Below are 26,454 nucleotides of genomic sequence, written 5' to 3' on the forward strand. Positions count from 1 at the left end.
TACAACCCTTAAAAAAGGCAGTATGTCAAAGAGCAAATTATAAACAACCATATTTCTAATCTCCCCAAAGGAAATACTCCAAAAATAGGGATGCATCCCAATTCCAGGTAAGATGGGGTAAATATATTCCATCCTGTCACTCCCACTGGAATGTAGCTATAAAACTTGAGCAGAATGAAAGGAGCAGCTGAGGATTCTGCAAAGTAAATGGCTTCTTCTCATGCTCACATGGAGCATGCACCAAAATACAGCATACTTTGAGTCATAAAATACATCTTAATAAATTTAAAAGAACAGAAATCATGCTACATCTGTTCTTGGGCCACAGTGGAATTAAAACTAGAAATCAATAACAGAAAGATAGCTAGAGAGAGAGCTGGCTGGCAGTCAGTAGAGCATGCAACTCTTGATCTTGGGGTTGTAAATTCAAGCCCCATGTTGGGTCTAGAGCTCACTTAAAAAAATAAAAAAACTTAAAAAAATTTTAAAAACCACAGCCATTAAAAGAAAGAAAAAAAAGTCCCAAAATACATGGAGATTAAACAACACACTTTTTTTTTTAAGATTTTTATTTATTTATTTATTTATTTGACAGAGAGAGATAGACAGCGGGAGAGGGAACACAAGCAGGGGGAGTGGGAGAGGGAGAAGCAGGCTTCCCGCTGAGCAGGGTGCCCAATGCGGGGCTCGATCCCAGGACCCTGAGATCATGACCTGAGCCGAAGGCAGACGCTTAACGACTGAGCCACCCAGGAGCCCCTAAACAACACACTTTTAAATAATACACAGGCTAAAGAGGAAATCTCAATAGAAATTTTAAAATATTATGAACTAGGGGCGCCTGGATGGCCTGCTCGGCCTGCTGCTCCCACTGCTTGTTCTCCCTCTCAATCTTACTGACAAATAAATAAAATCTTTTAAAAATAAATAAATAAAATCTTCTTTAAAAAAAGAAATAATAAAAATGAGAGCAATAATCTGTGAAACTTAAAACAGGAAATCATAGAGAAAATTAGTAAAACCAAAAGCTGGTCCTCTGAAAAATCAATAAATCAATAAACCTAAAGCTAAGAAAAAAAGAAGACACAAATTACTAGTATTACAAGGGAAAGAGAGGACATCATTACAGATCCCATGGACACTGAAAGGATAATAAAAGAACATTGTGAACAACTCAATGCCCACAAATTTGATAACCTAGATGAAATGGACCAATTCCCTGAAAGACATAATCTGTCAAAACACAAGAAGAAAATGACAATCTGAATAGGCCTTTATCTTTTAAAGAAATAGAATAAATAATTAATAACCTTCCAAAACAGAAAACACCAGGCCCACGCTGGTTCATTGGTGAATTCTACTAAACATTTTTTTTTTAAGATTTATTTATTTAGGGGTGCCTGGGTGGCTCAGTTGTTAAGTGGCTGCCTTCGGCTCAGGTCATGATCCTAGGGCCCTGGGATCGTCCTGGGATCGTCCTGGGATCGAGCCCCACATCGGGCTCCCTGCTCAGCGGGAAGCCTGCTTCTCCGACTCCCACTACCCCTGCTTGTGTTCCCTCTCTTGCTGTCTCTGTCAAATAAATAAATAAAATCTTTTTTAAAAAAAAGAAAGAAATTACACCAATTCTCTACAATCCTTTCCAGAAGACAGAAGCAGAAGGAATACTTCCTAACTCATTCTGAGGTCAGCAATACCCTAATACCAAAACCAGAATGGAAAAGAACCTACAGATCATTATCTCTCATTAACATAGATGCAAAAATCCTTAACAAAATATTAACAAATCAAATCCAACAAAGTGAATGGTAGCAGACAGATTGGAGAAGACCAGAACTCAAAATACCACCAACTGGCAATGAGAGCAAATTTTCCCCTCCAGTATCTCTCAAAGTGAACTCAACACAGCCCAAAACCTGGATACAGGCATCAGTGTAGATAGTTCCATTAGGATAGGAGTCTCCTAACGCCCAGCAACAAAGCAAGAATTTCCCCCCATTTTCTTTCTTACTTTTATTTTTAATTTTCCTTGTTCTCTCATACCTCAAACCCCAAGTAATTCTGTGGCAACAACAGCAACAGAGTTAAGTAGGTGCTTAAAACTCTCAAAGGAGAGAAACCTTCCCCTCCATATCAGAGGAGTTATGGTACCAAGAGAATGAGACAAAACCCCATTGCTCTTTTAACCTCTCTTGTTTCCTGCTGCTTAGCCCAAGGGGGACACAGTTGTAGGAAAAACACAGAGTGGCATAAAGAAAATTTCTGGCCAAAGATGAAAAATGGGAGTTCCAAGGAATCAGACAAAAGAACTCAGGAAAGTGACCCCTTAAAGTTGTGAACAAACTCCTCAGCTAACACCTGAGCTGTGCATACGTGGACTGGATTCTAAAACAGAATAGATAGACTTTGAGAACTGAACTATAGGATAGATTGGGGTCAGCAAAACTTTTCTACAACGGGCCAAACACTAAATATTTTAGGTTTTGTGGGCCTAACAGTCTCTGTCACAACTGTTCAACTGTGACCAATAAAGTATGAAAGCAGCCACAAAAAATACCAACAAGTGGGCATGGCTGTGTTCCAATAAAATCTTATTTATAAAAATAGGCAGTGAACTGCATCTGGCCCACAGGCCATGGTTTGGCAACCCATAGGGAAGACCACCACCCAAATCCCAGATACTACTATCGAGGTTCACACAAAGGACAAATCCAAATAGCAGTCAAAAGTCTTTGAAGACTTAACTGACATTGAGACAACAACCCACAGAAGGCTGGTAAAAACTTGAAGCCTAGGGCGCCTGGGTGGCTCAGTTGGTTAAGCGACTGCCTTTGGCTCAGGTCATGATCCTGGAGTCCCTGGATCGAGGCCCGCATCGGGCTCCCTGCTCGGCAGGGAGTCTGCTTCTCCCTCTGACCCTAACCCCTCTCATGTGCTCTCTCTCATTCTCTCTCATATAAATAAATAAAATCTTTAAAAAAAAGAAAAAAAAAAAAACTTGAAGCCTGAACACAATTCAGTCAACTGTTTGCTAAAACAAAACTATTAACATTCTCCATTAAACTTAAACAAGACACAGAGTATCAATTACAATCTAAATTTACTTGGTATAGCAAGACCCAGGAAAACCTCAACTTGCTTGGGAAAGAAAATCAAAAGATAGAAGCAACAAGATAACGCTGACGGGAAATGTTTTGTAAAGACTTAAAAGCACTTATCATAAAAATGCTCCAAGTAAAGGTAAACACTCTTGAAGAGGAAGATACAAAGTAGAATATAAAGAAGAACCAAATGGAAATTTTAGAACTGAAAAACAACCAAAACAAACAAAAAAACACCTCACTGAACAAATCAATAGAAGAGGAAGAGAACATGAAAACAGAGAAACAGAAATTACCTAATGATTGGGGGGAAAAAACAAACAAACAAAAAAAAACTTTACTCAAAATTTAAATTTTTGTATGTCAAAGGACATATCAAGAAGGTGAAAAAACAGGGGTACCTGGCTGGCTCAGCTGCTGAGAGCATGAGACTATTGATGTCAGGATTGTGAGTTCAAGCCCCATGTTGGGTATAGAGATAACCTAAAAATAAAGTCTTTAGGAGCGCCTGGGTGGCTCCAGTCAGTTAAGCGTCTGCCTTCGGCTCGGGTCATGATCCCAGAGTCCTGGGATGGAGCCCCACATCGGGCTCCCCGATCAGCGGGAAGCCTGCTTCTCCCTCTCCCACTCCCCCTGCTTCTGTTCCCTCTCTCTCTGACAAATAAATAAAATCTTTAAAAAAATAAAAAAATAAACTCTTAAAAACAAACACAGAAAGTGAAAAAACAACCCACAGAATGGATTTCAAATGATGTATCTGATAAGAGACTTGTATGGGGGGCGCCTAGGTGGCTCAGATGGTTAAGCGTCTGTCGGCCTTAGGCTCAGGTCATGATTCCAGGGTCCTGGGATCGAGCCCTGCATCGGGCACCCTGCTCAGCGGGAAGCCTGCTTCTCCCTCTCTCTCTGCCTCTCCCCCCCTGCTTGTGCTCCCTCTGTCTCTCTCTCAAATTAATAAAATCTTTAAAAAGAGAGACTTCTATGCATGCAATATATACAAAGAACCCTTGGGGCGCCTGGGTGGCTCAGTCCTTGTCTGCCTTCAGCTTAAGTCATGATCCCAGGTTCTGGGATTGAGCTCCGCTTCGAGTTCCCTGCTCTGCGGGAAGCCTGCTTCTCCCTCTCCCACTCCCCCTGCTTGTGTTCCCTCTCTCGCTGTCTCTGTCAAATGAATAAATAAAATCTTTAAAAAAAAAAAACTCTTATGAACGAACAAATGACAAATATCCCAATTAAAAAATTGGCAAAGGAGGGGTGCCTGGGTGGCTCAGTCGTTAAGCGTCTGCCTTCAGCTCAGGTCATGATCCCAGGGTCCTGGGATCGAGCCCCGCATCGGGCTCCCTGCTCCGAGAGAAGCCTGCTTCTCCCTCTCCCACTCCCCCTGCTTGTGTTCCTCTCTCGCTGTGTCTCTCTGTGTCAAATAAATAAATAAAATCTTTAAAAAAAAAAAAAAATTGGCAAAGGAAAAAAAAATTGGCAAACTATATGAATAGATATTTCTCCAAAGAAGATAGACAATGGTCAGTAAACACATGAAAGGATGCTGTGAAAAGCACCTTTTAAAAGAGCACATGAATAATATCATTATTCATTAGGAAAATACAAATCAAAACCACAATGAGATACGAGTTCACATCCACTAGAATGGCTATGATTATTTAAAAAAAAAAAAAAAGGAAAACCACAAGGACTGGCAAGAATGTGAAGATATTAGAATCCTCAAATATTGCTGGTAACAATGTAAACAGATGGTAAAACAGTTTGGCAACTCCTCAAAAAGTTAAACAAAGAGCTAACATACGACCTAGCAATTCCACTCCTAGATATATAACAAAAAGAATTTAAAAACCAAAAAGAATTGTTTTGGTTATTTTTCAGTTTTGCTCCCTCTACAAAAGGTCCTCTCTTATGTTGTCACTCTCTAGAACACTGCAGGGCAGGAGCGCTGTCTCCAGCAACCTCCTGTTCCACATGCAGCAGGGAAATGTGGGCTGGAACCCAGTCTACAGGTGGGTTGTTCAGCAGCGTTCATACAAAAAGTTGTACATACAATGTTCATGGCTGCATTATTCACAATAGCCAAATAGTGGCAACAACACAAATGCCTATCAACTGATGAACAGATAAAAGGGAGTATATCCATACCATGGAATATTATCCATCAGGCATAAAAAGGACACATGCTACAACACAGATGAACTTTGAAAACATTATCTTACATGAAAGAAGTCAGACGCAAAAGGCCACATACTTATTGTATGATTCCATTCATATGAATCCAATATAGGCAAATCCACAGATACAGAAAGTAGATTAGTGGTTACCAGAGGCTGAGAGGAGGTGAGAATGGAAAGTGACTGCTAATAGTAATAAAAATAAGAGTGAATATCAATGAGGCTGAAAACAGAAAAACAGAGAAAAATTAAAGAAACCAAAAGCTGTTCTTTCAAGAGATCTATAAAACTGATAAACCTCCAATAAAAGGAACAAAGAAAAAAAGAAAAGACACAAATTACCAGTATCGGGAATAAAGAGGGTGTATCACTACAGACTCCGCAAACAATAAAGGACTACTACAAAAGACTCTACAGACATAAATTCAACAACTTAAATGAAATGGTTGACCAACTTCTGGGAATTGGATGACCAACTCTGGGAATTGGTCAAACTCCTAAAACCTACCCAAGATGACACAATCTTTTTTTTTTTTTTTAAGATTTTATTTATTTGACAGAGAGAGACACAGCAAGAGAGGGAACACAAGCAGGGGGAGTGGGAGAGGGAGAAGCAGGCTTCCCACGGAGCAGGGAGCCCGATGCGGGGCTCAATCCCAGGATCCCGGGATCACGACCTGAGCCGAAGGCAGACACGCAACGACTGAGCCACCCAGGCGCCCCAAGATGACAATCTTAATAGTTCTGTAGCTATACAAGAAATTGAATTCATAAGTTAAAAAGCTTCTGTAAAAGAAATCTCCAGACCCAGAAATTTTCACTGGTGAATTATATCAGATATTTACAGAAGAAATAACACCAGGTCTACAAACTATCAATTCTCACTATTCACAACAGTTATGTTCTATTAAGTAACTGCAAACACTACATTAGCAAATACTAAATCATTGCTCCTAAAGGAAATACAGAGTTAGGTTCCTGAAAGACTCTGCTCACATTTTTGTCAACTAATCAATACAACTTTGATTTTATGTGCTTCTGTTTAAAGACATCTTTTTTTTTTTTTTTTTTAAGATTTTATTTATTTATTTGACAGAGAGAGACACAGCGAGAGAGGGAACACAAGCAGGGGGAGTGGGAGAGGGAGAAGCAGGCTTTCCGCTGAGCGGAGAGCCCGACGCGGGGCTCGATCCCAGGACCCTGGGATCATGACCTGAGCCGAAGGCAGACGCTTAACGACTGAGCCACCCAGGCGCCCCTGTTTAAAGACATCTTATTTAATACATATTAATAATGCATTAACACTGAACTCATGGCCAACAGCACTGTAAAATTCATGCCTAAGCAAAGCTTATCTAACGCAGGCAATTTTCTCCATAAGGAACATCTCAGGTTTTTTTAACAGCTTTCTTGAATTTAAGAATACTAGACAGCACTTCAGCACTATACTTGGGGGCCATTTTAAACAGTGAGAGCACCAACAAAAATGCAAAAGCCAAGGCACTAAATAGGCCACAAAAAGAACATATTTTCACTATGAGAGGTGAAATAAGAAGGCAGAGCAGGGACCTCAGGTGGGAATATTCACATCAGGTGAGTCAAACTTTTTTGCCACACTGTACATGTCCATGAATGACCACAAAAATGTCATGAGTATTGATTTCAGTGTTAGGAATAAACCTTAGGGGGTGCCTGGGTGGCTCAGTCCGTTAAGCTTCTGACTTTTTACTGCAGCTCAGGTTATGATCTTACGGTCATGAGATCAAGCCCTGTGTCAGGCTCCATGCTGGGCTTAAGACTCTCTCTCCCTCCTCCTCTGTCTCCCTCCCTCTCTGTCTCCCTCCCTACCAGGCTCACTCATGCTCTCCCTAAAAATAAAAAATAAGGGGCACCTGGTACGCTCAGTCAGTTAAGAGTCTGCCTTCAGCTCAGATCATGATCCCAGGGTCCTGGGATGGAGCCCCGAATAAGGCTCCCTGCTCAGTGGGGAGCCTGCTTCTCCCTCTCCCTCTGCGGCTCCCCCCCGCTTCAGTGTTCTCTCCCTCTCTCTCTCAAATAAATAAAAATAAAATCTTTTAAAAAATAATAAAAATTAAAGGGGCACCTGGGTGGCTCAGTCGTTAAGCGTCTGCCTTCAGCTCGGGTCATGATCTCAGCGTCCTGGGATCAAGGCCCACATCGGGCTCCCTACTCGGCAGGGAGTCTGCTTCTCCCTCCCCCGCTCCCCCTGCTTGTGTTCCCTCTCTCGCTGTCTCCCTCAATGTCAAATAAATAAGTAAAATCTTTTAAAAAAAATAAATAAAATAAATAATAAAAATTAAGGGGCGCCTGGGTGGCTCAGTCATTAAGCGTCTGCCTTCGGCTCGGGTCGTGATCCCAGGGTCCTGGGATCGAGCCCCACATTGGGCTTCCTGCTCGGCGGGAAGCCTGCTTCTCCCTCTCCCACTCCCCCTGCTTGTGTTCCTTCTCTCGCTGTATCTCTCTCTGTCAAATAAATAAATAAAAATCTTTAAAAAAACTTAAAATTAAAATTAAAAATAAAGGAGTAAATTTTAGCAAGTAGGTGAATTCACAAATACTGATCTAGGAATGATGATGATAGAATGTGATCTCCCTCAAGAAACAGAATAGGGGAGGAAGACTTCCCAACTGATTTTTATGAGGCCAGCATTATCCTGGTATCAAAACCCAGACACAGACAATAGAAGAAAACTACAGATTAATATCCCTCATGAACAGAACTGTAAATATCCTCAGTGAAATATTAGCAAATCCAGCTACATATAAAAAGCATAATACACCACAACCAGGTTAACTATTTTTTGCCCCAGGAATGCAAAGCCAATTCAAACTTCGAAAATCAATGTCATCCACCATATTAATAGTCTAAAACTTAAAAGCAAAATGATCCTAGCAATTGAGTCAGAAAAAGCATCGGACAAAATTCAACATCCATTCATAACAAAAACTCTTGGTAAACCAAAGATAAAAGGGGGCGCCTGGGTGGCTCAGTCGTTTAAGCGTCTCCCTTCAGCTCAGGTCATGATCTCAGGGTCCTGTGATCGAGTCCCACATCGGGCTCCCTTCTCAGCTGGGAGCCTGCTTCTCCCTCTACCTGTTCCTCCCCCTGCTTGTGTGTGCTCTCTCTCTGACAAATAAATAAATAAAATCTTAAAAAAATAAATAAATACAGATCTGTACCTCTGAAACAAATAATGCAATATATGTTAAGAAAGAAAAAAAGAAAAAGAAGAATGTAGCAGGAGGGGAAGAATGAAGGGGGGGAAATCGGAGGGGGAGAAGAACCATGAGAGACGATGGACTCTGAAAAACAAACTGAGGGTTCTAGAGGGGAGGGGGGGGGATGGGTTAGCCTGGTGATGGGTATTGAGGAGGGCACATTCTGCATGGAGCACTGGGTGTTATGCACAAACAATGAATCATGGAACACTATATCTAAAACTAATGATGTAATGTATGGGGAGTGACATAACAATAAAAAAAAAAAAGGAAAAAATAAATAAATAAATAAATAAATAAATAAATAAATAAAAATAAAGATAAAAGGGAGCTTCCTCAACCTGACAATTAAGTGTTTACAATAAACCTACAGCTAGTACACTTAACTATCAAAGACGGAATGCTTTCCCCTATAATCAGAAAAAAAAATATCTGCGGGGCACCTGGGTGGCTCAGATGGTTAAGCGTCTGCCTTCAGCTCAGATCATGATCCCAGGATCCTGGGACCGGGTCCCACATCGGGCTCCCTGCTCAGCGGGGAGCCTGCTTCTCCCTCTGCCTCTCTCTCTCTCTCTCACAAATAAATAAAACCTTAAAAAAAAAAAAAAAGAAAAAAAATCTGCAAATCACATCCAACAAAGGATTTGTACCCAGTATACACACAGAATTCTCAAATCCCATCAGCAGAACAATAAAGAACCCAGTTAAACAGTGGGCAGAAGACTTTCACGGACACTTCACCAGAGACGATATACAGGTGGAAAATAAGCATGTAGAACGATGCTCAAGAGTGACGTGGCCCACGGCAGGTAGTGAGGAGGCAGCACCCTTGCTGCTTCCTCTGTCGACACTCCATCTGTGCGGTAGCAGCTGCGGTAGCCGCAGCTCTGTCTCCGACATGCAGCTCTTTGCGCCCAGGAGCTCCACACCCTCAAGGTGACTGGGCAGGAGACAGTCGCCCAGATCAAGGCTCATGTAGCCTCGCTGGAGGGCACTGCTCCACAAGATCAAGTAGTGTTCCTGGCAGGCACACCTCTAGAGGATGAGGCTACCCTGGGTCAGTGTGGAGTGGAGGCTCTGACCACCGTGGAAGTAGCCGGCCGCACGCTTGGAGGTAAAGTCCATGGTTCCCTGGCCCGTGCTGGGAAAGTAAGAGGGCAGACTCCCAAAGTGGCCAAACGAGGAAAAGAAGACAGGCCGAGCCAAGTGGCGGATGCAATACAACCGATGCTTTGTCAATGCTGTGCCCATCTTTGGCAAGAAAAAGAGCCCCAATGCCAACTCTTAAGTCGCCCCTTGTAATCCTGGCTTTCCCCAATAAAGACACATAGTTCAGTTAACAAAAAGGAAGAAAGAAAAAAAAGATGCTCAACAACATAAGCCATAGGGAAATCAAAATCATGATTTACCCCTACACACATATTAGAATGGCTAAAATAGGGGTGCCAGGGTGGCTCAGTGGGTTAAGCGTCTGCCTTTGGCTCTCAGGATCCTGGTATCCTTTGTGACATCAGGCTCCCTGCTTGGGGGGGTTGGTGTGTGTGTGTGTGTGTCTGGGTCTACTTCTCCCTCTCCCGCTGCCCCTCCCCCGCTCATGTTCTCGCTCTCTCTCTCTCTCTCAAATAAATAAAATCTCTAAAAAACAAAACAAAAAAAATGGCCTAAAATAAAAAAATGCTGACAGTACCAAGCACTAGCAAGGATGAAGAACAACTGCATTTCAAATAGACTGCTGATGGGAATGCAAAAGGATATAGCCACTCTGAAAATTTCCCAGTTTCTTACAAAGGTAGACATACACTTACCAATCATGCAGCAATCCCACTTCTGGGTATTTACACTAGAAAAATGAAAACTTAACGTTCAAAGGAGAGTCTGCCCACAAATATTTATTGCAACTCCATTCTTATTTGCCAAAACAGAAACAACCAATACATTCCTCAACAGTGAATGGATAAACCATTATACATCAGCACAATGAAATACCACTCAGCAATAAAAAGGAATGAACTATTAATACACAAAACAACACAGATGAATCTCAAAGGCATTAAAGTGAATTAAAGAAACCCGGTCTCGGGGCGCCTGGGTGGCTCAGTCGTTAAGCGTCTGCCTTCGGCTCAGGTCATGATCCCAGGGTCCTGGGATCGAGCCCCACATCGGGCTCCCTGCTCCGCGGGAAGCCTGCTTCTCCCTCCCCCACTACCCCTGCTTGTGTTCCCTCTCTCGCTGTGTCTTTCTCTGTCAAATAAATAAATAAAAATCTTTAAAAAAAAAAATAAAAAAAAAAACAAAATAAAGAAACCCAGTCTCAAAAGGTCATAGGCTAAATGATACCATTTATATAATATTCTCAAAAGACAAAACTAGTGATGAAGAACGGATCAGTGGTTGCCAAGGGTTAGGGACAAGTGGAGGGTAACTATAGCAGGATAGCAAGAAGAGTTTCCTGGCTCTTACCTGACTATAGTGGTGGTGGTTACATGTTTTAAATTCACACAACCATGTAACAAAAAGGTCAATTTTTTACTGCACAGTAATTTTTAAAATAAACTTCTAAATCAAAATACTGGAGTGAGGTACCAGGGCTCTGTGTAAGTAGAAAATAAAAAGATAGTCCCTACAGCATTAAAGTGGCCATTTTAAGTTTTCTAATTTTAATACTGTTGAGCATTTATGATGTACCCACTTAATGGAATATTCTTCAGCCATAAAAAAGGGTTATTATTAGCAACACCACAAAAAGACACATAAAAGTATTTTTTAACATGAAAAAGCAGAATAGAAACTGAGAGACTAATTACAACCACACAGAAAAAAATGTATCAAAGACTAGAAGGAAATAACAGAATAAGTGATTTTTTCCAAGTTAATATTATTTCTATAATTTAAATAATTCATGAAACTTTTGCAAAATGAAGGAAACCTGTTACATATTACTATAACTAAAATATATTTATTTTAAATTTCAACATGGATGGACCTAAACAGTATTATGCTAAGTGAAATAATGCAAAGACAAATACCATATGATTTCCCAACCAACAAAACAAAGAGAAACAAACCCATAGATATAGACGACAAACTGATGGTTGCCAGCAGGAACGGGAGTGGGGCTGGGCCAAACAGGTGAAGGGGATTAAGAGGTACAATCTTCTAGTTGTAAAGTAAATAAGACAAAGGGATATAATGTAGAGCATAGAGAATGCAGTCAATGATACTGTAAAAACTTTGTATGATGACAAATTATATACATTTCATAATATATATAAATACTGAATCACTGTTGTACAACTGAAACTAATACAATATTGTATGTTAATTATTTTTCAATAATAAATAAATCTCAATAGAGTAAAAAATAATACAGCAATCCTAACTCTGAAACAAAGTTCACAAACAATAAAGTGAAGTAAATGTATAAAATGGTCAAACCTCATCTAGGTAATTAAGAAGACTGACAAAAATGTTTGATTAAATACATATTAAGAAAATATCTAAAAATGATACAAAGTATAATAAAGCCATTTACAAATTATAGTGGTTCAAGGCACACACAATTCAAATCACAAACATGCTCACACAACTTTTAAGATTAGCTTTAAAGCATTAAAACTTAAATATCCTTCACAGACAACTTTCAAAACCCCTTGAATTCATCTACAAATTCCTGGTGGGAGGTCCACAGAAAGTTAAAACAATCATTTTCATTAAATCTGTGTCATTTGCTACATCTTGTCAGCTAGAAAACAAACCTGGGAAATACACATGAAGCAAATCCAGTACTAAATGAAAAAATGGGAAATAATCGGTATTTAATGGTGTTTTCACAAAGAGCAGCATGTACCCCAAAGCTACTGCGGTATTTGACTCCAGGGAACAGTATTCACATAGAACACAGTATGGAGCCATTCTTGGAGTTGTGCAACACACAGACCTGACTGATTTACCACCTGCCCAAACCTGAAGACCAGGGGTACAGAGGACAGTGGTATGGAAAGAAGAGTCACTCAGGAATCCAGAAATAAGAAAAATCAACATGAGCTAGAGTAACTGGGAAAGTTTTGCTTTTTTCATGTCAAGCATAGTAACATTTTGTTGTGCTGAACAGCATTCCACAACCTCCTGTATGTGTGAAAACTTCAGAAGACTAGCAGAACTTCAGTAAAGGCTTCTGCTGGAGAACTGTAAATGGGATAGGTGTAGGTAGAATAGATATAAAATGAGAAAAAAATCTGAATGATATGAAGAAAATGTATACCTCCCCCCACCCTTTTAATTCAAGAGAGCCCTACTCTAACCCTCAAAACCCCTCTAACAATGAATCCTACAAATGACCCAAACTGCTCAAATACAGATGTGATGTTATCTCCTGCATAAAAATTCTCTACCGCTCCTAGAATAAAAATAGTTGTCAGCCCAACTTCTACAACTCTCCATATTTTGGCCCCAATCTACCTTTTCTGGCCTTATCTTTCACTATACTTTACGATACTCACAGGTAAATTAGCCATGCATCAAACATTCCCTGCATTTTTTTAGTCTTCCCTCTTTTCGGCTCTTCCCTCTGCTTAAAATGCCCTTACCCATATTCACCTAATTATCCATCATCCCTTAATACCCAGACCAAATATTCTAAGACCAACCCTGCCATGCTCCCCTCTCCATCAAATTTTAGTATTACTACTAGTTTGCTATTATATGGCCTCTACAACACAAATTTATTTTGCGATTATTTTTTTAAAGATTTTATTTATTTATTTATTAGAGAGCGAGAGAGAGAGAGAGAGAGAGAGAGAGAGAGAGAGAGAGAGAAACAGCATGAGAGGGGAGAGGGTCAGAGGGAGAAGCAGGCTCCCCGCTGAGCCGGGAGCCCAACGTAGGACTCGATCCCAGGACTCCGGAATCATGACCTGAGCCGAAGGCAGTCACTTAACCAACTGAGCCACCCAGGCGCCCCTTATTTTGCGATTATTTATAATCATGAAACTTAGGTTAAGACAACATAAATTTTTTCTTTTTAAGATTTTTTATTTATTTGACAGAGAGAGACACAGCGAGAGAGGGAACACAAGCAGGGGGAGTGGGAGAGGGAGAAGCAGGCTTCCCGCGGAGCCGGGAGCCCGATGCGGGGCTCGATCCCAGGACCCCGGGATCACGACCCAAGCTGAAGGCAGATGCTTAACGACTGAGCCATCTAGCCGCCCCAATCGCAAGCTCTTCTGATTGAGCCAGCCAGGTGATCCTATCTCTATTTCTATGTTGTCAGGATTCTGAGCATGGATTAACTGAGTCTTCCACTTAGGGTCTCACCAGGCTGAAATCTGGGACTGTGAACTCATCTGAGGCTTTGGGTTCTTTTCCAAGCCTACTAACAAGCTTACTTGTTGGCAGGTTTCAAGTCTCTTTCTGTTTCCATGCTGGCTCTTGGACAGGAGTCACTCAGCTCCTGGAGGTTGCCTGCCACTCCTTGCCACATGGCCCTCTCCATAGGCAGTTCACAATGTCTAAGTAAAGAGTGGGATTTTGTGCAGAATCTCCTGAAGCAGGAGATGGATCTTTCAGTGAGTTCCCAAAGTTGTTCACAGCTAGTTTAAGTCTCTGTGTGATTCCATATTCACCCAGGGAAACAACCGGCCAATGGGGTCCCTAAGGTTAAAGGCTTTTCATTAGAATAGTCTCAAACCTGTGCTTATTTGCTAAGAAATAACTTCACAATATTTAGTTTTCCCATTCGAAAAACATAAAACAAAACAAAAAATATGTATTTATTAACTTTTCAGTAACATCAACAAACAGTACTTATACTAGGCATTGTACAAGGAACTTTTCATACATTCTAACCTGATCACCTAACACCCCAAATAGTAAGTTCTATTATTATCTCTATTTTAACATCAGGAAAATTGAGAAAGCTTAGTTAAATCCCAACTCCTCCAAATGTGGTCCTTAGACCAAAGCACCAGCATGGCCTGGGAACTTGTTAGAAATGCAGACTCTCAGGGCGCCTGAGTGGCTCAGACGGTTAAGCGTCTGCCTTCGGCTTAGGTCATGATCTCAGGGTCCTGGGATCGAGCCCCACGTCTGGCTCCTGGCTCAGTGGGGAGCCTGCTTCTCCCTCTGCCTCTCCCCCTGCCTGTGCTCTCTCTCTCTTTCTCTATCTCTGTGTCTCGAATGAATAAATAAAAAAATCTTTAAAGAAATGCAGACTCTCTGGGGGTGCCTAGGTGGCTCAGTAGGTTGGGCATCTGACTCTTGGTTCTGGCTCAGGTTGTGATCTCGGGGTTGAGATTGGGCCCCACGTTGGGCTCTGCACTGAGTGCAGGGTCTGCTTGTCCTGCTCCCTCTGCTCCTGCCCCCGCTTGCTCACTCTCAAATAAATAAATGCATAAATCTTAAAAAAAAAAATGTAAGAAAGAAAGAAATGCAGAATCTCTGGCTACACTGCAGACCTACTTAATAAAAATCTGCATTATATGGGGCATCTGGCTTTCTCAGTCTGTCGAGCATGTGACCCAATCTTAAGGTTGTGAGTTCGAGCCCCCACATTGGGTGTAGACTACTTAAAATTTTTTAAAAATATATATATATTATAATAAGCTCCCCAGATGATTCTTACATTAATATTTGAACACTGGTTTAAATAACCTGTCCAGGGCGCCTGGGTGGCTCAGTTGGTTAAGCGACTGCCTTCAGCTCAGGTAATGATCCTGGAGTCCTGCGATCGAGTCCCACATCAGGCTCCCAGCTCAGCGGGGAACCTGCTTCTCCCTCTGACCCTCCCCCCTCTCATGCTCCCTCTGTCTCATTCTTTCTCTCTCAAATAAATAAATAAAATCTTTAAAAAGTAAATAAATAAATAAAATAAAATAAATAACCTGTCCAGGGGCGCCTGGGTGGCTCAGTCGGTTAAGCGTCTGCCTTCAGCTCAGGTCATGATCCCAGGGACTTGGGATCCAGCCCCATGTTGGGCTCCCTGCTTGGCAGGGAGCCTGCTTCTCCCTCTCCCTCTGCCTGCTGCTCCCCCTGCTTGTGCTCTCTCTCTGTCAAATAAATAAATAAAATATTTTAAAATAATAAGAATACAAACACAAATACAAATAACCTGTCCAGGGGCGACTGTGTGGTTTAGTCCAACTCTTGATTTCAGCTCAGGTCACGACCTCAGGGTCCTGAGACTGAGCCTGGAATCAGGCTCCTCGCTCAACGCAGAATCTGCTTAAGACTCTCTCTCCCTCTCCCTCTGTCCCTCCCTGCCAAAATAAAATAAATAAATCTTTAAACAAATAGTCCTATATTTTTTTGGCTCTGGCAACCGCGCTGCGATGTGGTTCAAGATCCTGCCCGGGATCGGTGTCACGGCCGTGTGCTTGGTCATCCCCGGCATAGCCACAGCACACATCCACAGGTTCAGTAACGGGGGCAAGGAAACAAGGGTTGCCTATTATCCATATCAGTGGAGTTTGATGCAAAGGTCTCTGGAGTTAATTGTTACTATGTGTCAAAGCGTTTGGAGAATATCGATTAAGGAAGCATTTTCCTGATTGATGAAAAATAACTCAGTCATAATCATCTACCCCTTCTAGAAGGTTATGCAGTGTATTAATGTAGTGCATAATAAAAACAACAAAAAAGTAATATAAAAAAAATAGTCCTATTTTACCTATTATGTCTTTATTGAGTGATTGATATATCTGAAAACGGTCTTTCTTATTACCTTTATCTTGTAATCCAACTCTTTTTTACATTACACACACAATACAGAAGAGAAAACCTTTCCTAATACATTAATATATTTCATGGGTAAAATCCATTTAAATATTAAAAATTTGGGGGCGTCTGGGTGGTTCAGTCGGTTAAGGATCCAACTCTTGATCTGGGCTCAGGTCATGATCTCAGGGTCCTGGGATCAAGCCCCGCATCAGGCTCCCCACTGAGTGGGGAGTCTGCTTGAGATTTTCTCTCTCACTCTCCCTCTGTCCCTTCTCCCCCTCCATCTCTACCTCCAAAATAAGTAAATAAATCATTTAAAAAAAATTTGTCTGAACCACTCAAATGATACAGGAAACTAATCTGTATAAATCAACAGGAACACATTAAAATTTTTACGTTACAATTTAGAAATAAGTCACTAACACCATTAAGCACTTTATTTGAAACTGAGTATAGCTAAACCAGCTACTAAATAATTCAGACATCAGTGGGTTAAAGATTAAAGATGATTTGGGACATCCCAAGCTGTGAACTCCAATGACAGTCCATTCTAAAAGGAAGTATCAGGTTTTAAATGTCAGTAGCCAAAGAATTTTCAAATGAAAAGTCTTCACATTATTTTTACCAAAAGATGGATCAAATTACTCAAAAGACACTATAAGATTTTGTGTTACCTGATGCCTAGTACTAAGTACATGTGCATTTACTATTAACCAATTTTAGCTTTGTTAAGCAAGGTCAGAAGTAAGAATTATCACAGAAATTTCCCAATGTCAAGGGATGCCTGGGAGCTCAGTAGGTTAAGAGCCAGACTCTTAATTTTGGCTCAGATAGTAATCTCAGGGTGATCTTAGGGTCGTGGGATCAAGCCTCACATGGTGCTCCAGTCTGCTTAAGATTCTCTCTCCCTCTCCTTCCCCCCCCAACCCATGTGCTCTCTCTCTCTCTCTAAAATAAATTTTAAAAAAGAAAAGAAAATTCCCCATGTCCAACCGTAACTCAAAAGGGTCTCTGGATACCCTGGTGTGTCTTGGAATAATTTTCTTTCTCAAAACAAGAGTTACTTGACCAGTTTTCCTAGCAAACAATACTGATTACAGTGGACTAACTTTATTCAAATTGTGCTCTCCTGAAAGTGAGAACAAGGTCTTCTTTTTTATCTCCAATAAAAAACGGTGGAGGAAAAAAAATACTTAGCACTCATACAAAAAAGTGAGTTAAGCTCTGCAGACAGAAACATGTAAAAGTCTCCCTTTAGGGGCGCCTAGGTGGCTCAGTCATTGGGCATCTGCCTTCGGCTCAGGTCATGATCCCAGGGTCCTGGGATCGAGCCCCGCATCGGGCTCCCTGCTCCGCAGGAAGCCTGCTTCTCCCTCTCCCATTCACCCTGCTTGTAGTCCCTCTCTCACCGTGTCTCTCTCTGTCAAATAAATAAATAAAATCTTTAAAAAAAAAAAAAAAAAAGTCTCCCTTTAGGGGCATCTGGATGGCTTAGCTGGTAGAGCATGCAACTCTTATTCCCAGGGTCTTGTGCCTACTTTAAAAAAAAAAGGGGGGGGGCGCCTCGGTGGCTCAGATGGTTAAGCATCTGCCTTCGGCTCAGGTCATGATCCCAGCGTCCTGGAATCGAGCCCCGCACCAGGCTCCCTCCTCAGAGGGGGGCCTGCTTCTCCCCCTGCTCATATTCTCTCTCTCTGTATCTCTGTGCCTCGAATGAATAAATAAAAAAACCTTTAAAAAAAAAATCTCTCTCTTCCACCAGCACAGTCTTACTAAGATATTAACTGAATTCCCCTTATTTGTTCACAATAAAACATGTATTTAAGGAAGATATGCCTTTGAAGCTAATTTTTTTTTTTTAAAGATTTTATTTATTTATTTGACAGAGACATAGCGAGAGAGGGAACACAACAGGGGGAGTGGGAGAGGGAGAAGCAGGCTTCCCGCGGAGCAGGGAGCCCGATGTGGGGCTCGATCCGAGGACCCTGAGATCATGACCTGAACCGAAGGCAGACGCTTAACGACTGAGCCACCCAGGCGCCCCTGAAGCTAATTTTTTTAATTTACACTCAATTTAGGGTGCCTGGGTAGCTCAGTCAGTTGAACTCTTAACTCTTGATTTCGGCTCGGGACACGGTCTCAGGATCCTGGGACATTCTCCTCTCCCTTGCCCTCTGCCCCTCCCCCTGCTCAGGGGCTCTCGTGTGCGCTCTCTCACTCTCTGATAAATAAATCTTAAAAAAAATTTATACTCAATTCATAATCTTTAAGTGGGGAAAACGACTCAAAACCTAGAAAAGCATAAAAGGTAAAGACTGATAAATCTGTTTACATTACAATTAAAAATGTATGGACAGGAAAAAAAAAAGCCTAAATCAGTCAAATCAAAAAACAAAAATGGAAACGAGATCTGCACCACTGACAAAAAACTATTTCCTTCAGAAAGAAAAACAAAAGGCAAAAGATCTGAACAGACAAGTTTACTGAAAAATATCCAGATAGTCAATAAGTACAGGAAGTTACTTTATAATTGCACTGTCCAATAATGGTAGCCATTAAACAAATGAGGCTATTTAAACTTAAATTAAAATTAAAGACAACTGAAAATTCAGCCTGGGTAACTCAGTCAGTTAAGTGTCTGCCTTCAGCTCCAGTCACGATCCCAGGGCCCTGGGATGGAGCCCCACATCATCACATCATCAGGCTCCCTGCTCAGCAAGGAGTCTGCTTTTCCCTCTCCCTCTCTCCCTCCTGCACTCTGGCTCGCGCTCTCTCTTATGAGCTCTCAAATAAATAAATAAAATCTTTACTTAAAAAAAAGAATCCGAGGGCACCTGGGTGGCTCAGTCGTTAAGCGTCTGCCTTTGGCTCAGGTCATGATCCCAGGGTCCTGGGATCGAGCCCTGCATGGGGCTCCTGCTCAGCGGTAAGCCTGCTTCTCCCTCTCCCACTCCCCCTGCTTGTGTTCCCTCTCTCGCTTTCGCTGTCAAATAAATAAAATCTTAAAATAAATAAATAAAAATTAAAAAAAGAATCAGGAGCACGTGGGTGGCTCTGTCAGTTAACCCTCTGCCGTCAGCTCAGGTCATGATTCCAGGGTACTGGGATCGAATCCCACATCAGACTCTGCTTATCGGGGAGCCTACTTCTCCCTCTCCCTATGCCTGCCCCTTTGCCTACTTGTGTGTGCGTGTTCTAATAAATAACATTTTTTTAAAAAATTCAAAATTCAGTTCCTTACTCACACTAGCCACATTTCAAGTGCTCCATGGCCACATATGACTAGCTGTTACTGTGTTGCACAGTACAGATATAGAACATTTCCACTAAGTTCTACTGAACAAAAGAAATGTATATCAATCACATCAGTCAGAATGGCTAAAATTAAGTCAGGAAACGACAGATGTTGGCGACGATGCAGAGAAAAGGGAACCCTCTTACACTGTTGGTGGGAATGCAAGCTGGTGCAGCCACTCTGGAAAAAGTATGGAGGTTCCTCGATAAGTTGAAAATAGAGCTACCCTACGACCCAGCAATTGCACTACTGGGTATTTACCCCAAAGATACAAATGTAGTTATCTGAAGGGGCACATGCACCCCAATGTTTATAGCAGCAATGTCCACAATAGCCAAACTATGGAAAGAGCCTAGATGTCCATCAACAGATGAATGGATAAAGAAGATGTGGTATATATACACAACGGAATATTATGCAGCCATCAAAAAAATGAAATCTTGCCATTTGCAAGGACGTAGATGGAACTAGAGGGTATTATACTAAACGAAATAAGTCAATCAAAGAAAGATAATTATCATATGATCTCACTGTATGAAGAATTTGAGAAACAAGACAGAGGATCTTAGGGGAAAGGAGGGAAAAATGAAACAAGACGAAACCAGAGTGGGAGACAAACCATAAGAGACTCTTAATCTCAGGAAACAAACTGAGGGTTGCTGGAGTGGAGGGGGGTGGGAGGGATGAGGTGGTTGGGTGATGGACAGGTATGTGCTATGGTGAGCGCTATGAACTGTGTAAGACTGATGAATCACAGACCTGTACCTCTGAAACAAATAATACATTATATGTGAATAAAAAAATTTTTTTAATTAAAAAATAGAAATGTATATCAAAATGGCAAAGTGTAAAGATTGCTAAATTCCTTGGAAAAGAGAAAAGTAGGAAAAAAATAGTAACCTTCAAAATTCTGGAGGGGAATATAAATTGGCACAAACTCAAGTTTACAAACTCTGTTAACTATTCCGCTCACACAAACGCACGTGCACATGCACACATACAATGTACATACATACATACATATTTGCCCACATGTAGATACTGAAGTATTTATTAAAGAAAAAAAATGGGGCGCCTGGGTGGCTCAGTTGTTAGGTGTCTGCCTTCGGCTCAGGTCGTGATCCCAGGGTCCTGGGATCGAGCCCCGCATCAGGCTCCCTGCTCAGCGGGGAGCCTGCTTCTCCCTCTCCCACTCCCCCTGCTTGTGTTCCCTTTCTAGCTGTCTTTCTGTGTCAAATAAATAAATAAAATCTTTAAAAAAAAAAAAAAAAAGAAAGAAAGAAAGAAAGGGGCGCCTGGGTGGCTCAGTTGGTTGAGCGACTGCCTTCGGCTCAGGTCATGATCCTGGAGTCCCGGGATCGAGTCCCACATCGCGCTCCCTGCTCAGCGGGGGGTCTGCTTCTCCCTCTGACCCTCTTCCCTCTCATGCTGTCTCTCATTCTCTCTCTCAAATAAATAAATACAATCTTTAAAAAAAAAAAAAAGAAAAAGAAAAAAACCTATAGGGGCTCAGTCGTTAAGCATCTGCCTTAGGCTCAGGTCATAATCCCAGGGCCCTGGGATCGTCCTGGGATCGAGCCCTGCATCGGGCTCCCTGCTCTGCGGGAAGCCTGTTTCTCCCTCTCCCACTCCCCCTGCTTGTGTTCCCTCTCTCACTGTGTCTGTCAAATAAATAAATAAAATCTAAAAAAAAAAAAACAAAAAACCACACTTTAAAAAAAACAACCTATATTGGGGGTGCCTGGGTGGCTCAGTCATTAAGCGTCTGCCTTCGGCTCAGGTCATGATCCCAGAGTCCTGGGATCGAGCCCCGCATCGGGCTCCCTGCTCTGCGGGAAGCCTGCTTCTCCCTCTCCCACTCCCCCTGCTTGTGTTCCCTCTCTCACTGTGTCTCTCTCTGTCAAATAAATAAATAAAATCTTAAAAAAAATAAATTAAAAAAATAAAGCAGGCACATTAAAATAGGACAGAAGGAAGGGTGAACTGAAAATAACACAAACTTCAAGACACGAAACACAGGGGAACTTTAATACTATGGAAAGAAGGAAGATCAGTCAAGTAAAGAGTGTTACATCAAATCACCTAGCACAAATAGACTTGCAAATAGCAACTTCATGAATGTATCAAACATCTTACAATTTTTTGTCAATTATACCTCCATAAAGCTGAAATAATAAATATAAATATGCAGTTAGTATTTTGTAATTATGGATCAGAGCAGTTTCTCAATTTTTAACCCATGGTCCCTACAATGCTTTCTCATCCTATTTTCCATATATTCCACAAATCAAGACTTTGCCCAGTTTTACCTTCCACAGTCTGTATTATAAAAACAATAGATTTACTATGTTTTCAAATATGCACGCTCTCTCCTGGAGATTCTAATACAACTACAAATACAATACAAATACAGACTAAAGAGGACTCTGGACTGGTCAGTATACATCCAAAGGGACATAACCAGGCCTGGCTTTTAAGTCTGTATTTGTACTTATAATTTATTTTCATTTTTAACTTTTTAAGGATTTTATTTATTTATCTGAGAGACAGAGAGAGAGAGAGAGCACAAGCCAGGGAGGAGGAGAAGCAGGCTCCCCGCAGAGCAGGGAGCTCGACAAGAGGCTCAACAAGGGGCTCAACAAGGGGCTCAATAGGAGGACCCTGGGATAACGACCCCAGCCAAAGGCAGCTGTCCAACTGACCGAGCCAACCAGGTGCCACAGTAATTTTTTTTAAGATTTTATTTATTTATTTGACACAGAGAGAGAGAGAGAGAGAGCAGGAGCAGGGGAGCGGCAGGTAGAGGGAGAGGGAGAAGCAGGCTCCCCACTGAGCAAGGAGCATGATGTGGGGCTCGATCCCAGGACCCTGGGATCATAACCCAAGCCGAAGGCAGCCGCTTAACAACTGAGCCACCCAGGTGCCCCTGTATTTATAATTTTTAAGAAAAAAATTACTCACAGTAAAGATTAAGGGTCCTGATAATTTCTAAGACTTGTATTTTTTTCTAAAGGCTATTTTGTTTAGATTTTTTCCTAATCATCTTTCTATTCATTATATATTTTTATCATTATACTTTTTTTAGAGAGAGAGCACGCCCACGCAAGCCTGTGGGCGCCCATGCGGGGGAGGGTGGAGACAGAGGGAAAGGGAGAGAGAGAATCTTAAGCAGGCTCCACGACTTAGTGGGAGCCTTTCACAGGGCTTGATCTCACAACCCTGAGATCATAACCTGAGTGAAATCAAGAGTCAGACGCTCTAACCAACTGAGCCACCCAGGTATCCCCATTATATTTTTAGTTACTTTCCATATTCTACACTTCCTACACAAAGTAATTAGCCTCTGATTACTCCCTTAACAGAAATTTTCTATCTTCCATCTTATTCCCCAAAGTTAAATAAGTTTAGGTAAATGACAAAAATAAAAATCTATGTACATTCAAAATCATATTAACCACTAAGGGAAATCTATATAGATAGCATCCTCCCCCCGCCAAAAAAAAACCCCACCTTTTCTTTTTTAACGTTTTTTTTTTTTTTAAGATTTTATTTATTTAGGGGTCCCTGGGTGGCTCAGTCGTTAAGCGTCTGCCTTCGGCTCAGGTCATGATCCCAGGGTCCTGGGATCGAGCCCCACGTCCCGTTCCCTGCTCCACAGGGAGCCTGCTTCTCCCTCTCCCTTTGCCTCTCCCCCTGCTTGTGCTCTTTCTCGCTATCTCTGTCACTATCTGTCTCTGTCAAATAAATAAATAAAATCTTAAAAAAAAAAAAGATTAAGATTTTATTTATTTATTTGACAGACAGAGACAGAGGGAGAGAGGGAACACAAGCAGAGGGAGTGGGAGAGGGAGAAGTAAGCTTCCTGCTAAGCAGGGAGCCCGATGCGGGGCTCCATCCCAGGACCCTGGGATCATGAACTGACCCGAAGGCAGACGCTTAACGACCGAGCCACCCAGGCGCCCCCCCACCTTTTCAGTCTACAAACCACATGCTAAAGATCTACAAGACAGACCGCTGTGCTCCTCACCTCTAACACCCATACTTCACTTCTCATACCTGACCACCTTATTCCCAAGATACCCAAAGTTACCTCTAGTGTACAATCTCTAAGGTCTGCCTCTCTGTCCATTCTACTTACAATTACAACAAACTTGTCCTTTTAGGACAATGCTTCCCTAGTTGTGGTGCATAACAAGGAAAAAGTCAAAAGAGAAAACAGGATCAACAAGATTGTACTATTTCAAAAGCTCTGCTTTATAAAAACAGCTAAATTCCTCAGGGATGTCATTATATATTTAGGTGATAAAGGTTTTTTGTTTCTGTTTTGTTTTTACTTTGTTTAAAGAATGAGCATAACTTTGTGCACAGTTCTAAAATCAGTGTAATAATTCTTAAGATCTCTGGCACACTATATACTACAGATCTAATTCCAAATCATTTCATCACCATCACTGCCACCCTTAAAATTTAAAACATGTACGACTATTAACTAAATATTTGAGTAATGCTTTTTATAACTAGGGTATTTATATAGGACAAATATAAGATCAGTAGGGAGATGGTCCAGTGTAGTGAATGAGCATTCAAGTTCTGTGGAATCTCAACTCCATTATCCGTCTGTCTGGTGTCCCTAGTTATTGAAACCAATCTATATACTCTATATTTAATCAGCCTTTTGGAATAATTTTACTATCTTACAGTAATTATGAATCTTATCTTGATTTTTCAGATTGCTCATAATAACCTTACATCAATCCGTAGCTCTCACACATCCACACACATACCCTCCATATCATACATGTATATATACATATATAATTAATTTTATTTATCTGTTGCTATACTATTGGTCAGAAATACAACCCCATTTTGGGGCGCCTGGGTGGCTCAGTCATTAAGCGTCTGCCTTCGCCTCAGGTCATGATCTCAGGGTCCTGGGATCGAGCCCCGCATCGGGCTCCCTGATCGGCGGGAAGCCTGCTTCTCCCTCTCCCACTCCCCCTGCTTGTGTTCCTGCTCTCGCTATCTCTCTCTCTGTCAAATAAATAAATAAAATCTTAAAAACAGAAAAAAGAAATACAACCCCATTTTAATCATGCTCCCTAAAACAGGACAGCTCTACAATGCAGGTACACACAATGAAACAAGAAGCAGATATTGCTTATTTTCGTAAATAATTTTATTCTTTCCTTGCTGAAACTCTGTTCCTAGAACATTTGACCTTAATGCCTATGAAATAAGTTTCTTAAGACATACTTCTCCTAGCCCTCTTGATCTTATATGCTACATTTCTTAATTTAGGTCAAAGTTACTTCCATTTGTCAAATCACTAATTTTCTGATCTCATTATTCTGAAACATTAAAAATTTACTTTTATCTATTCCCTCTAATTTTACTTCTAAATAGTCCTTCCTGGGCGCCTGGGTGGTTCAGTTGGTTAAGCGACTGCCTTCGGCTCAGGTCATGATCCTGGAGTCCCAGGATCGAGTCCAGCATCGGGCTCCCTGCTCAGCAGGGAGTCTGCTTTTCCCTCTGACCCCCCCCCTCTCATGTGCTCTCTCTCTCTAATAAATAAATAAAATCTTTAAAAAATAAACAAATAAATAGTCCTTCGTACAAATGGAAATCTTTTGAATACAGAGGTTTAGTTTAATTCCTCCCTTTATAGATGATAAACCAAACCAAAGTGAGTAGGATGTGTTTTTACATTTTGGCTACTAGGAAAAAAAAAGTTTTAATATCACCATTCTCCTTCTAAAATTCATTTTTAGTAAGACTGAGGCCTTACATTTGCCAGAACCAAATAATAATACCAAGCCAGTAATATACTGACCCCTTCAAGAACTCACTCAGTACTCTACTTAATAAACTAGCCTTTCCATCTTTTAGATACTATTTTTCACATAGCTAGTTAGGCATGAAATGCTTATTATGAATGAACAAATATATTAATTAAAGGAAAATCTAGGGGTGCCTGGGTGGCTCAGTTAGTTAAACATCTGCCTTCAGCCTGGGATTGAGCCGCAAGTCAGACTCCCTGCTCAGCAGGGGGCCTGCTTCTCCCTCTCCCTGTGCCACTCCCCCTGCCTGTGCTCTCCAGCTCTGTCAAATAAACAAAATCTTTAAAAAAAAAGGAAAATCTAAACAGCAGATGCAAATTTTTCCTACTTGTCACAATTTCCTAACGATTAGACTAGTTCATCCAAAGAGATCATAATTCAAAAGTACTCTTAAGATTCTAGAGACTTAATGAACATAATTAGGGTTGTGGTCTGCTTACCTATAATTAAAATTTGCCATCTTTTTAATAAAAAGAAAAAGTCTTGAGGTATTCATCAAGTAGAAGAAAGTGTAACAGCCTTCTGTGAAGCAGCAATTTCCTCACCACCAAAAAAATTATTTCTAGAGTTTATCTTTCAGAAGGAAACTATCAGCACAGTCACAATTATGAAGAGAGACTGTTAAGTGAAAACACTCAATAAATAAAATGTGCTTTTATTTATTCACTAACTTTTTCACATTTCCAACTAAAACAGAAATACAAGCTTAAGACTCATCAATCCCCTATCACATCAAATTTACAAAACAAATGCACATGGTTTACAAAAATGCATAAGATTGAATAAACAGCAGGATCCAAATGTGGGGAAATAAATTAAAAAGACTGGATGATAACAAAACATTAACAGATATAGCTGAGGGGTGAAATACGTGATTTCTTATTTTCTTCTTTATACGTTCCTATAATCTTCCAAATTCTCCCACAGTTTACATTTATTACTTTCATAATCAGAAAAAAAAACCTCATTTAAAAAATAAACTGTATATCATATAAAAAAGGTTCATTTAGAAGGGTTCTCCATATTATACAAGTATTACTGACATGATTCACCATTAAAGATAATGTCTCTACACTTTCTCACTTTCCAAC

The 26,454-nt window shown here is 41.0% G+C and overlaps 1 protein-coding gene and 1 pseudogene across 2 annotated transcripts in view; one reads left to right on the forward strand and one right to left on the reverse strand.

Annotated features, from left to right (window-relative positions):
• Nucleotides 1-26,454, reverse strand: part of ASXL2 (ASXL transcriptional regulator 2) — a 136,720-nt gene that overhangs the window by 109,020 nt on the left and 1,246 nt on the right. The gene's annotated exons all lie outside the window — the stretch shown is intronic.
• On the forward strand, nt 15,816-16,290 carry LOC116623949 (annotated as a pseudogene).

Source organism: Phoca vitulina, unplaced genomic scaffold, assembly GCF_004348235.1.
Source record: "Phoca vitulina isolate PV1807 unplaced genomic scaffold, GSC_HSeal_1.0 scaffold63, whole genome shotgun sequence".
NCBI classification, from domain to species: domain Eukaryota; kingdom Metazoa; phylum Chordata; class Mammalia; order Carnivora; family Phocidae; genus Phoca; species Phoca vitulina.